We start from the raw sequence: 12,536 nt of genomic DNA, 5'->3' as shown, positions 1-12,536 counted from the left end.
CTTTTGTTTTATGTTTTCTATTGCTCTTTTTTTTTTTTTTTTTTTTTTATTATCTTTCTTGCAATTCTGTTCCTTGGATTCTTTTCCCACCCCCACCCACCCTGCTCCACCACCCCCTTAAAGTTTTTCTTGCTCTTTTTTCTTTCTCACTCTTCTCTTCATCACAAACTTCTCGTTCTCTCTCTCTCCTCTTTCTCCTTTCTCACATCTCTCCCCCTCTTACACACACCTCTCTCCCCTCTTACTCACACACATCTCTCTCTCCCCTCTTTCACATCTTTCTCCCCCTCTTACATCTCTCTTTCTCCTTTCTCACATCTCTCTCTCTTTCTCCTTTCTCACATCTCTCTCCCTCTTTTACACAAACATCTTTCTTTCCTACACTTCCCACCCTTCTTTCTCACACTTTCTCCCCTTTTTTTCTTGCATATCTCTCTCTCCCCACTTTCTTACACACACCTCTCTATCTCCTTTACTTTTATACCTATTTTCACACTTTCTCGCACCTCTTTCTCTCACACACATTTCTCTCTTTTTCCTTTCTCCCTCTTTATTACATCTCCCCCTCTTTCTCACACTACTCCCTCTGCCCGTTTTCACAAACATCTCTCCCTTTCTTTCTCCCTTTTCTCACACTTATTTTCTCATTTACTCACATTTCTTTCTTTTCTCTTTCTCTCAATCTCTCTCTCTCTCTCTCACTCACTACTCCCTCTGCCCTCTTTTTCACAAACATCTTTCTTTTCCACACATCTCTCTCACCTCTTTCTCACACACCTGTTTTCCCTCTTTTTCACATCTCTTCCTCTCCCCTCTTTCTCACGAACATCTCTCTCCCCCTCTTTCTCAAACACACACCTCTCTCTCTCTCTCCTCACATATCACTCTCCCCTTTTTCTTGCACACCTCTCTCTCCCTTACACTTATTTTCTCTTACATCTCTTTCTCACATACATACACACTCACACCGCCTCTACTCTAACTTAAAAATAAGCTATTATTATTATCATTATTATTATTATTATAAAGGTGGCAGGCTGGCGGAGTTGTTAGCACACCTGGCGAAATGCTTGGCGATATTTCATTTGTGTTGACGTTCTGGGTTCAGATTCCACCGAGGTTGACTTTACCTTACATCCTTTCGGTGTTGACAAATTAAGTACCAGTCAAGGACTGGGGTGGATGTTATCAACTAATCCATTCCCCACAAATTCCAGGCCTTGTGCCTATAAAAAAAAAGGTTTATTATTATTATTATTATTATTATTATTAAGGCGGCAAGCTAGCAGAATCATTAGTACCCTGGACAAAATGCTTAGCAGCATTTTGGCCATCTTTACGTTCTGAGTTCAAATTCCACTGAGGTCAACTTTGTCCTTCATCCTTTCAGGGTCGATAAGTTAAGTACCAGTGAAACACTGGGGTCAATGTAATCAACTAGTCCCCCCCAAAAAAATTTCAGGCCTTGTGCCTATATGAGAAAGTATTATTATTATTATTAAGTGCTGTCAAAGAAGACATCTTCACTTTTCAATCTTTGAGGGTTGATTACATCTACTCACTTCTCAGAAATCTATGACCTCATGCCTTCTGTTAGAATTTTTTTTTTTTTTTAAATTTAATTTCTCTTTAGTTCTCTGTCAACTTTTAAATCCTCCAGCCCTCCTCACATGCATGCCTGCAGTCACTTCTAGACAGAACACATCTTTTTTTTCCCCCTGTTCCTGTCTTTCTCTCCCTTAACCCCCAATTCAGAATTGATGATTCCTTCTTTTGCTGCTCAAACCTCACCTTATGGACTGTCCTTTGCTTTCTATCAATGACATACAGTGACAAATAAATCATCTGAGTGGTGACCAAGTGAATCATCCCGTTCAAATAAGTAAACTCTGCGACATTATATTGAGTTTTGTGAAAATCCAAATGTATAATGTGTATGTATGTATTTATGTATATATATATATACATATATATATAAATCAATAAACGGTGGGGTTGTGTTGACCGCACGTGGAGAAATGATAGGAGAGAAAAAATTATAAAAAGGCAGAATGCTAAATTGAAGATAAATTTTAATAAAAATGGGTGTATGGAAAAATTTTTTTAAATATATATATAAAATTTTTTTTAAATAATAACTCTAAGATTATTGTTTTTAAAAAATTTTCGATATACCCACTTTTATTAAAATTTACCTTCAATTAAAGCATTCTGCCTTTTTATAATTTTTCCTCTCCTATATATATATATATATATATATGTGTGTTTATATATATATATATGTATTATAGTATCCAGTCATCTCCAGTATTTTTGTTAGTAAATGAGTCCCTGTTGTTTTCCTTACAGTTGTTTGTTTTGTTCCTTAAAGGTGGTGGGCGTGGAGGAAGGAGAGCTTTCTCTCTGCCTCTGCCCCTGGCTGTTGGGCAAATATTTTGATTAAACAGCTAAATGTATTTTATCTTATCTCTTCAAACCCTGCTGTATCAGTCCAGCAACTAACTAAGCTAATGCTGGGTGCTGACTCTGTATAAAAGAATTTATTTTTATTTATTTAATATTATAATAATACATATATATATATATATATATATATATATATATATATATATATATATATATATATATATTATATATATAAATACACACACACACATATATGTATATCTTTCCAGCTGGATTTCTGGGTGTAGAATTTTAACCAGATATATATAATATATATATATATATGTTTGGATTAACTTTATAATATATATATATATATATATATATATATATATGTATATGTATAGTATTTAAAAACAATTTTTATTTTGTTCACACTTCCATCATCACTGAAACCTTTGAATTTTTGGAGAAGTTAAATTCTGCATTATTATTATTATTATTATAATAACTGTAGTGGCTAGTGCATAGAAAGAAAAGAGTGAGAGAGAGAGAGCTAAGCTCCTAGTGAGCTTAATGCACAACCTAGATTTTGATACCTGGTTGTTATGTTACCACATCACATCCCGTTATGCTGCTGCCAGTGTCCTGTCCACTTGAAGAGGGAGAGGCACAAATGTTCCTGCAGCTCGTTTGCCCACCCCCCATAATAAATCCGAATGCGTTGCACCTCAATGAAAATTATCATCTTCATTATTATTATTATTATATTTGCCTTTCATCTTTTTGGGGTCAATAAAATAAGTACCATTTGATCACTGGTATTGATGTAATTGACTAGCTACCCAGACCCATCCCTTAAAATTTCAGGCCCTGTGTCTTTAGTTAAATGGATTGTTATTATAGGTGGTGAGCTGGTAAAATCACTATTGCGTTGGATAAAATGCTTAGCGTATTACTTCCAGTTATTTGCATTCTGAGTTCAAATTCTGCCAAGGTCGAGTTGATAAAATGAAATAAAGTACTAGCCAAGTACTGGGGGGTCAACATAATCGATTTCTTTCCCACCCCACTCCACTCCACTCCACTCAACATTGCTGGCCTTGTGCTAAAATTAGAAAGAATTATTGATATTAAGGCAGCAAGCTGGCAGAACCGTTGGCACACTGGGTAATGGGCTTAGTGGCATTTCTTCCATTTTTATCTTCTGGACTCAAATTCCGCCAAGGTCATCTTTACCTTTCATCTTTTCAAGGTCGATAAATTAAGTACCAGTTGAGTACTGGGGTCAATGTAATCTACTATCCTCCTACCCCAAATTTCAGGCCTTGTACCTATAATAGAAAGGACTATTATTATCATTATTATTATTAAAGCGGTGAGCTGGCAGAATTGTTAGCATGCCAGGCCAAATGCTTAGCGATATTTCGTCTGCTGCTACGTTCTGAGTTCAACATCCACTGAGGTTGACTGTGCCTTTCATCCTTTCACAGTCGATAAATTAAGTACAAGTTGAAGACTGGGGTCGATGTAATTGACATATCCCCTTCCCTAAAATGGCTGCCCTTGTGGCAAAATTCGAAATTATTATTATTATTGTTATGGCAGTGAGTTAGTAGAATTGTTCAAGTGCTGCAAAGAAGGCCTTGCTGTATTTCTCCCTGCTTATTACATTCTGAGTTCAAATCCTACCAGGATTATCTTTGTCTCATCCTTTCATGGGTTAAGGATACCAGATACCAGTCCAAGCGCTGGTGTCAATTTAATTGACTAACACCCTTCCCCCAAATTACTTGCCTTGTGCATAAATTAGAAACAATTATTATTATTATCATTATTTTAATGACATTATACAGCTGCTCCCTGAAGAATGTGACTGTCAGTTGGTAGTTAATTTTTTTCCTTTTTCTCCCCAATGCATGTCTGTGATGTGATTATTTATTTCTGCATTTAACATTCGTCTTTCTCTTGGTTTAGAATTTGTAGACGGATCTTTGTATTATCACTCTCTCTTCTTCCCTTACACACACACATATATATATATATATACCCATAATTTAAAAATAGGATAAATTCTTATAAAGATTTTATCCCATTTTTCAATTATAGGTATATATTAAATTATTTATATATATGTAATTATTTGTGTGTGTATATGTATATAGATATGTGCTATCTATTTATGTATACATACATACACACATATACATACGCACATGTATTTAGGTGTGTTTATTTACATATATTCTGTATATGTATGTGCATGTATATATATATATGTGTATATATATATATGGATAAATAGATAAAGTATACAGATACATATGTATATTTAGGTAGATATAAACTTCATGCTGCACTTTTAAAACTGAGTCCAGGCATAGAGGGAGTGAAGTCAGATAATATTAATGATTAATGATTTTATATACTGATGCAAATTATTTTTTAAAAAATAAAAGATGAAAGAAAGAATAAAAATTAAATGAAAAAGATTACTTATATTGTATTTATCAAAAGAATTTTAAAATCAGATTGGGGTTTTGAGGAGTTTGTTTTTGGGTGTGCCATGATGTATTTATAAAATAATTTGTAAAAAAAAAGAAAAAAAATATAAAGTAGCATAAAATAAAGTAAAATTTTGAAACAAAAATAATGAACAACAGGAAAAATCTGCTGAAATTAAAAATTTTGGAATGTCTCCAGCCCAAATAAATTTATTTTGATAGCTATTTACAATTTCTATACTGTACACACACTGTTGGATGACAAGTGGGGCTTGGGATTGGGGGGGGGGCTGTGTTTTATTAGTTTCAATAATAAAAAATACCTTATAGGTAGATTGTTTCTATATAAGGTGTAAAAAATTTATAATAATTTTCAAATTCCTTACGAAAAAGAATTATTATTAGTATTATTATCATCATTATTATTATTATTATTATTATTATTAACAAAGGTAGAGCACCAGAATAATAAATAAAAAAAGGCTGTATTTTAGTTATGTCCCTTTATGTTCAGAAATTCAAGATGCTACCTGGACAAGGGAGAGCAGAGGAGAGTCAGCTATGATTTTCTTCCATTTAATTTAGAGTAAATAGCAGTTGATTAATGCCCCTTTTCCAAAATTATTTGTGGCTTTGGGCCAATCTTGAAGATTATTATTACTGCTACTACTAATACTATAAGTACTATAATCTCATTTTGCATCAATATTTAAATAATTGCTGTTTTCTTGAAAATTTTCAATGTAATAGGAATATATTGTGTGTGTATACACACATATATATGTATATATATGTGTGTGTGTGTTTGTCTATATAGATATAAATAGTCATCTAAGAATCCATAAGTCTCCATATTTTTTCCAAAACTGCCATCTGTGAAGAGCACATGGTGTTGCTAACCTTGATGTTATCTAATATCCAGTTACCTAATACCCAGTGCAAAACTGATTGGCAAGATCAGATGAAATGAATCTATAATACTGTGTACTTTGATAATATATATATATATATATGAATTGTTTATATATATATATATACACACACGCAGACACACACACTTTTTTTTTAATAATTTTTACGTCTCCTTAATCTATTGTTCTTTAGGGAGCTTGCTGCTATTTTTTACATATTTGGAATCAGCTGATGTTTCAAGAATTCAGTTTCTTTTACTATATATATATAAAAAAAAACTTCTTCATTCAATGAAAGCAAAAGCATTTTATTTTCTACCATATCATATTGTTTTATATATATATATCTATATTATTATATATATAATATATATATATATAAGTTTATCCTAACATATTTTTCTCAATTCACTTTGTAAAAATGGTTTACTTGTTAAGAAGAAACCAACACAAATCAAAGAATACGATACAGTTAGAGTTTGAGAGACAAACTGAATTTAAAGAACAAAATGATTATGAAAAGGACTTTAAAAAACTGATTATGATTCATAACTTAACATCTTTATTGCGGGTTTCTTTGTTTATTTGTTTTTTTTTAAATTTTATTTTATTTTATTTTTTTGTCTATTAGAAATCCATACATACTGTCTTTGAAAATGTCCAGGCCAATATACCAAAGTGTTCAGTGGATATATATATATTATGGAACTTCTGAATTTTGCCAAGTCAAATATAAATAATGATATATTGTTGTTAATATTTCAGTTAGTTGTTTGTTGGTGAATTTAAAATCAATCTTTTTTTTACACACGCACACACACACACTTTGAACATTTCTTGAAATCTATTATTATTAATTTTTTTTTTTTTTCTAAATCATGATAAAGTCTTATCCAAAATGTCTTCAAAAAGTTGATTTTAAGGTTTATTGATAAAATAAATAACTGTAAACAAATATACAACATCAGTTGGTATAGATACAGAAAGACTTGCATGCATACATACTCATATATTCATGCAAAAGTCATATAAATTATGATTTTTTTTTTTTTTTAATTGAATTTCAAACAAAAGAAATAGTTTATTTTGCCTGAATCTTATTAAAATTGTATGATTGAAAAATGGGAGGTTGGGTTGGTAAGTGAGAGAGAAAGGGAGAGATGCTCTCTTTGATAATCCATATCGTTTTGAAATTTTAAATTCTTAACTGGATTTACCTATTTATTTTATGAACTTTTTTTTTCTAGTTGAATGTTCTTCAAATTATTATATATATATATATATATATATGTATATATATATATATATATATATATATATGCACATAAAAGAAAAAGCAATGACAAAAGAAATGCTGTTTATTTCAAAGAATGTATTTATCCTCAAAAGTGTTCTCACTAGTAGTAAAGAAAAACAGAAACAACAACATTTTTAAAAATATCAGAAAAACAAAATCTAAAAAATCTTTGTTGATGAATTCTTCGTTTATTAAAACTTTTTTTTTTTTTTAAATCTTCATCAAGTTAATTAGTCCACGTGTATGCGATGTGAGAAATAAGAATTGATGAGAATAACTTCAATTTTGATTTGAATGAGAACATTTTTAATAAATTATTAGTTCCAGCCTGTTTATTATTATCATTATTATTATTATTATTAATATCATTATTATTATTATATTGAATGTTTAGAAAACAAAAAAATCTATTTTGTGTACTTAAATTATATTATATATATTTGGTCGCTCCTTCCTAATAATTACAGAACATAACAAACATTTAAGTAATTTAAAATCTTAGTAACAAAATTGCAATTTGCAGCTGATTTATAAAATGCTTGGGTGATTAATCCTGACCGGGCACCAAGATGAAATTTTGAATCAAACAGCCAGAGAAGATATCTTAAGGTATCTCATGATATTCTAATAATTCTACAAATTCACTGCCCAGTGTTGGTACTTTGGTCATTCACGAACTCCTGGACAAATGAAAGGCAAAGTCAACTTGTTCATACTCACACAGTATATTCATATCACCATTTAATGTCCGATTTCCATGATGGCATCGGTTGGACAACTTGCCAGAAGCTTGTAAGTCCAAGAGCCATATCAGATTCCATTGTCTATTTCTAGCTTACTTTCTACAGCTGGGTGCCAACCACTTTACAAATGCTTTTTACATGACACCAACAGTAGTGGTTATGTACACACTCACACATACACACAGTTTTTAATAACACGTTTAACTCGGTTTCATATTATTAAGATGTTTAAGTAACTCTTACCAAATGTTTCATTTGCCCACTGATATATATATATAATATATATATATATATATTATATATATATATAATAGATAGATAGATAGATGTGTTCTGGTGCGGTGACAAGTTCCAAAGAAGCCATATCCAGCCAAGTTTATAGAGTACACAAAGATATACCTAAGCATAATTAAAATATTTAATCCATAACTCTTATTCCAACATATATTTTGTCTGATTGACAGTTATAGATTAAATATATATATATATATATATTACGGAGATGTACTCGCATAGCAAGTAATTTGATCTGAGATCGTGTGCTGAAACGAAAACAATTGCAGCGTGGAAGGTGTTTATAAGCCATTTAAGAAACACACAAAAGCCGTTCGATTCACTTCAACATTTAAGTTTAATTTGTCAAAATATTTTCGTCGCTAAAATCCGTGACCTGTTCACTGACAAAAATCCGTGCTGCATTTGTGTGTTTCTTAAATGGCTTATAAACACCTTCCACACTGCAATTGTATATATATATATATAATACTGTGTCCTTGCTAGCAATAAATATTTACATGCCAGCTGCCAGGAATGTGTTAAACTGGTCTATCCAATTGTGTTATACTGCTAAACATAGTGGGTATCTAAGCAATGTGTTCGTAGCTAGTTGATGGTTTGAATGTGGTACTGATGAAAGTGCAATAACTCTTGAAATATTTATGTACACCCATTTTTCTGCCGTTGATAACATTGTTTACATAGACATATTCATATATGAACATTGTAACTTAAAGGGCTGGCTCTGAATTCTGTAGAAAATCTAGAGAGATAAACTTAAACAGACACACACACATACACACACACACACACACACACACTCCTTTTAGTGAATTTTGTATACTTTCAGCTGAAGAAAAAATGTTAGAATAAATGGTAAATATATTTTCCTTTTCTTTTTCCTTCTTTACACCCTTTTTTTAAAAAATTTATTAAGTGTTAGTTTCAATAATTTTTTTTTTTAATTTTCATTTTTAGAAAAAATCTGTCCAAAATTTACTTGAAATTTATTCAAGTAGGACTGCAGTTTCTCCTCCTTCCTTGTCTATCTGTGTCATTGTAAACTAATTACTCTTATACGACTATATAATATATATATATATATATATATATACACACACACACACACACACACACCTATTCTAGTCGATAAACAATGAAATTATATGTAAATTATTCATAACTGGTTTTTGATTTGTTGTCTTTTTACTTATCACCATTTTTTTTTTATTTGTTGCTGTTTTTTTTTTCCAGATTCTTTACTCTGTCGAATGTAATACTTATTTAGTCACATTGTTTTCAATTAATCTTGCATTATTTCAAAACTTCAAGATTTTGATGATGTAATTGAGCTTAGACTGACATTGTAGATACACATAAAAGGCCAAATCTGACCAGATCTATATATATAAAACTGTAGTTGTGTGAGTGTCTGTCCCCTTCGATTTAGATTCCTAACTACTCCCATATTTTGCGGTGCAGTTTAACCAAATTCGGATATCTTATAGTCGTGATTCATATCGAGCCCGTCTGAGTATTAGCGCGTCTACGATGAGTCTACAATTTTTAAAATAATTTAACATCATTTTTTATTCCATTTTAATGCATAATTTTCGTGTGTCGATGGCGGCGGAGTTGGCGTCCATGTCACACCTGCACCGTTTGCTTCTCCCCCTTCTTCCCTCCTTCTTGAAGCTGTGGGGAAGGGAGTGTAAGGAAATCAACGTCGTAATGCGTTGTCAAGGAGACCAGCGTTCTTTTAGAACAACAACTTCATGGCTTGAAGACACCAAAACAGAAATGGCTAAGAAAGCCCGAATTGGCATCTATAAGGGAAGTAACTCTCTAAAAATGCTTATATAGTTATTTCCCTTACAAACCTGAGCAACGCCGGGCGATACTGCTAGTTGAATATAAATCATTTCATATATTTAGGCTAGATACGGCTGGTGTAAATGCTAAAGGCTAATTACCATAAACTATAGTTGTTTTATTTTTTGCTGTTCTCTTTAGTTCTCTTATATATTCTAACTACCATTAGATTTGAATACTTGGGTCTTTGAACCAGCAAATATATTACTGATAGAGGTAGTATTAATACTGAGAGGTTATATTTATTCCCATTTAAACATGGATGTTCAGTTAGAACAAACTTTAATGTACATATCTGTCTGTCTGTCTGTCTATCAATCAATCAATACCTCACCTCACATTCTTACGAAAAATGCCTGTCCTTTCCTTTCCTTCTTGATCCACTGTTCATTTGGGAAGCACTCCATCGGTTACGACGATGAGGGTTCCGGTTGATCCGATCAACGGAACAGCCTGCTCGTGAAATTAACGTGCAAGTGGCTGAGCACTCCACAGACACGTGTACCCTTAACGTAGTTCTCGGGGATATTCAGCGTGACACAGAGAGTGACAAGGCCGGCCCCTTGAAATACAGGTACAAACAGAAACAGGAAGTAAGAGTGAGAGAAAGTTGTGGTGAGAGAGTACAGCAGGGATCACCACCATCCCCTGCCGGAGCCTCGTGGAGCTTTAGGTGTTTCGCTCAATAAACACTTACAACGCCCGGTCCGGGAATTATTAATACTGAGAGGTTATATTTATTCCCATTTAAACATGGATGTTCAGTTAGAACAACTTTAATGTACATATCTGTCTGTTCTGTCTGTCTATCAATCAATCAATACCTCACCTCACATTCTTACGAAAAATGCCTGTCCTTTCCTTCCTTTTGATCCACTGTTCATTTGGGAAGCACTCCATCGGTTACGACGATGAGGGTTCGGTTGATCCGATCAACGGAACAGCCTGCTCGTGAAATTAACGTGCAAGCAAGGGTGAGCACTCCACAGAACGTGTACCCTTAACGTAGTTCTCGGGGATATTCAGCGTGACACAGAGAGTGACAAGGCCGGCCCCTTGAAATACAGGTACAAACAGAAACAGGAAGTAAGAGTGAGAGAAAGTTGTGGTGAGAGAGTACAGCAGGGATCACCACCATCCCCTGCCGGAGCCTCGTGGAGCTTTAGGTGTTTTCGCTCAATAAACACTTACAACGCCCGGTCCGGGAATCGAAACCGCGATCCTACGACTGCGAGTCCGCTGCCCTAACCACTGGGCCATTGTGCCTCCAATCCACTGTTCATATCCTCTCTTACACTCACCTACCTTTAGAATTGGCTCTGGCACACCATCATGATCATCTTTCTTCTCTATCTTCACCTCAATTACTTCTACTTAATCTTATAATCTGGGGTAGTTTTGTATCTCCTTTATAGCAAGCCATCTGTTTGTATCCCTTCATCATATATTTCCTATTTCTATTTCTTTATTGCCCACAAGGGGCTAAACATAGAGGGAACAAACAAAGACAGACAAATAGATCGAGTCGATTACATCAACCCCAGTGCGAAACTGGTACTTAATTTATCGACCCCGAAAGGATGAAAAGCAAAATCTACCTTGGCGGAACTTGAACTCAGAACGTAGCAGCAGTCGAAATCCCACTAAGTATTTCGCCCGGCGTGCTAACCTTTCTGCCAGCTCGACGCCTTTTCATCATATATAGCCTCTTAGCTCCTGGTTTGAAGCCACCTTCTCTTCCCTAAAACCCCATTCGCATACACTTAGTTAGAAGGGCTTCTCTCTTTTCTGTTTTTTTTTTCCGTCTCATAATTTATTTGGCAACCTCACTCGTGTTGGTGGCACAAAATAAAAAAAGCACCCCAGTACACATTGTAAGGGGGTCGACATTAGGAAGGACATTCAACAGGTGAAAACATGTCGAAAGTTGACGTTGTAGCTTGGTGCAGCCCTGCTGTTTGCTGGATCCTGTCAAACAGCCCGACCTATACCACCAGCACAGAAAACAGACATTAAATAAGAAAGATGATGGTGATTAGGCCCTGGGCAGTGGTAAACCCTGCCGAGGATATTGTCGCTCTCTATATATGCCTTTATCCACAAGATCACTAGGACTCTCTCTCTCACACACATCATTGTTTAACGTCTGCTTTCCATGCTATCATGGGTTAGACGATTTGACTGAGGTCTGGCGAACCAGATGGCTTGCACCAGATTCCCATCTGATCTGGCAGAGTTTCTACAGCTGGATGCCCTTCCTAACGCCAATCACTCCGAGAGTGTAGTGGGTGCTTTTACATGCCACCGGCACGAGGGCCAGTCAGGCGGTACTGGCAGCAGCCACACTCAAATGGTGCTTTTTATGTGCCACCTGCACAGGAGCCAGTCCAGCAGCTCTGGCAACGACCTTGCTCGAATGTTTTTTCCCATGCCACCAGCACAAGTGCCAGTAAGGCGACACAAGTAACGATCACGCTCGACACATATTCTTATCATTTTACTTGTTTCTGAGCTGGCAGAATTGTTAGCAAGCCAGCCAAGTCCTGGG

At 34.2% G+C, this 12,536-nt stretch overlaps 1 long non-coding RNA gene across 1 annotated transcript; it reads left to right on the top strand.

Moving 5' to 3' along the window:
- Window positions 1-2,749: 2,749 nt before the first annotated feature.
- LOC118767848 lies at window positions 2,750-4,408 on the top strand. Its single transcript, XR_005003747.1, has 2 exons — window positions 2,750-3,382; window positions 3,851-4,408. It is a non-coding gene; the product is annotated as an uncharacterized LOC118767848 (long non-coding RNA).
- Window positions 4,409-12,536: the final 8,128 nt, after the last annotated feature.

Source organism: Octopus sinensis, linkage group LG25 (assembly GCF_006345805.1).
Source record: "Octopus sinensis linkage group LG25, ASM634580v1, whole genome shotgun sequence".
Lineage (NCBI taxonomy): Eukaryota > Metazoa > Mollusca > Cephalopoda > Octopoda > Octopodidae > Octopus > Octopus sinensis.
The sequence above is the reverse complement of the archived record's forward strand: the minus strand, read 5'-3'. Positions and strand labels throughout refer to the sequence as shown.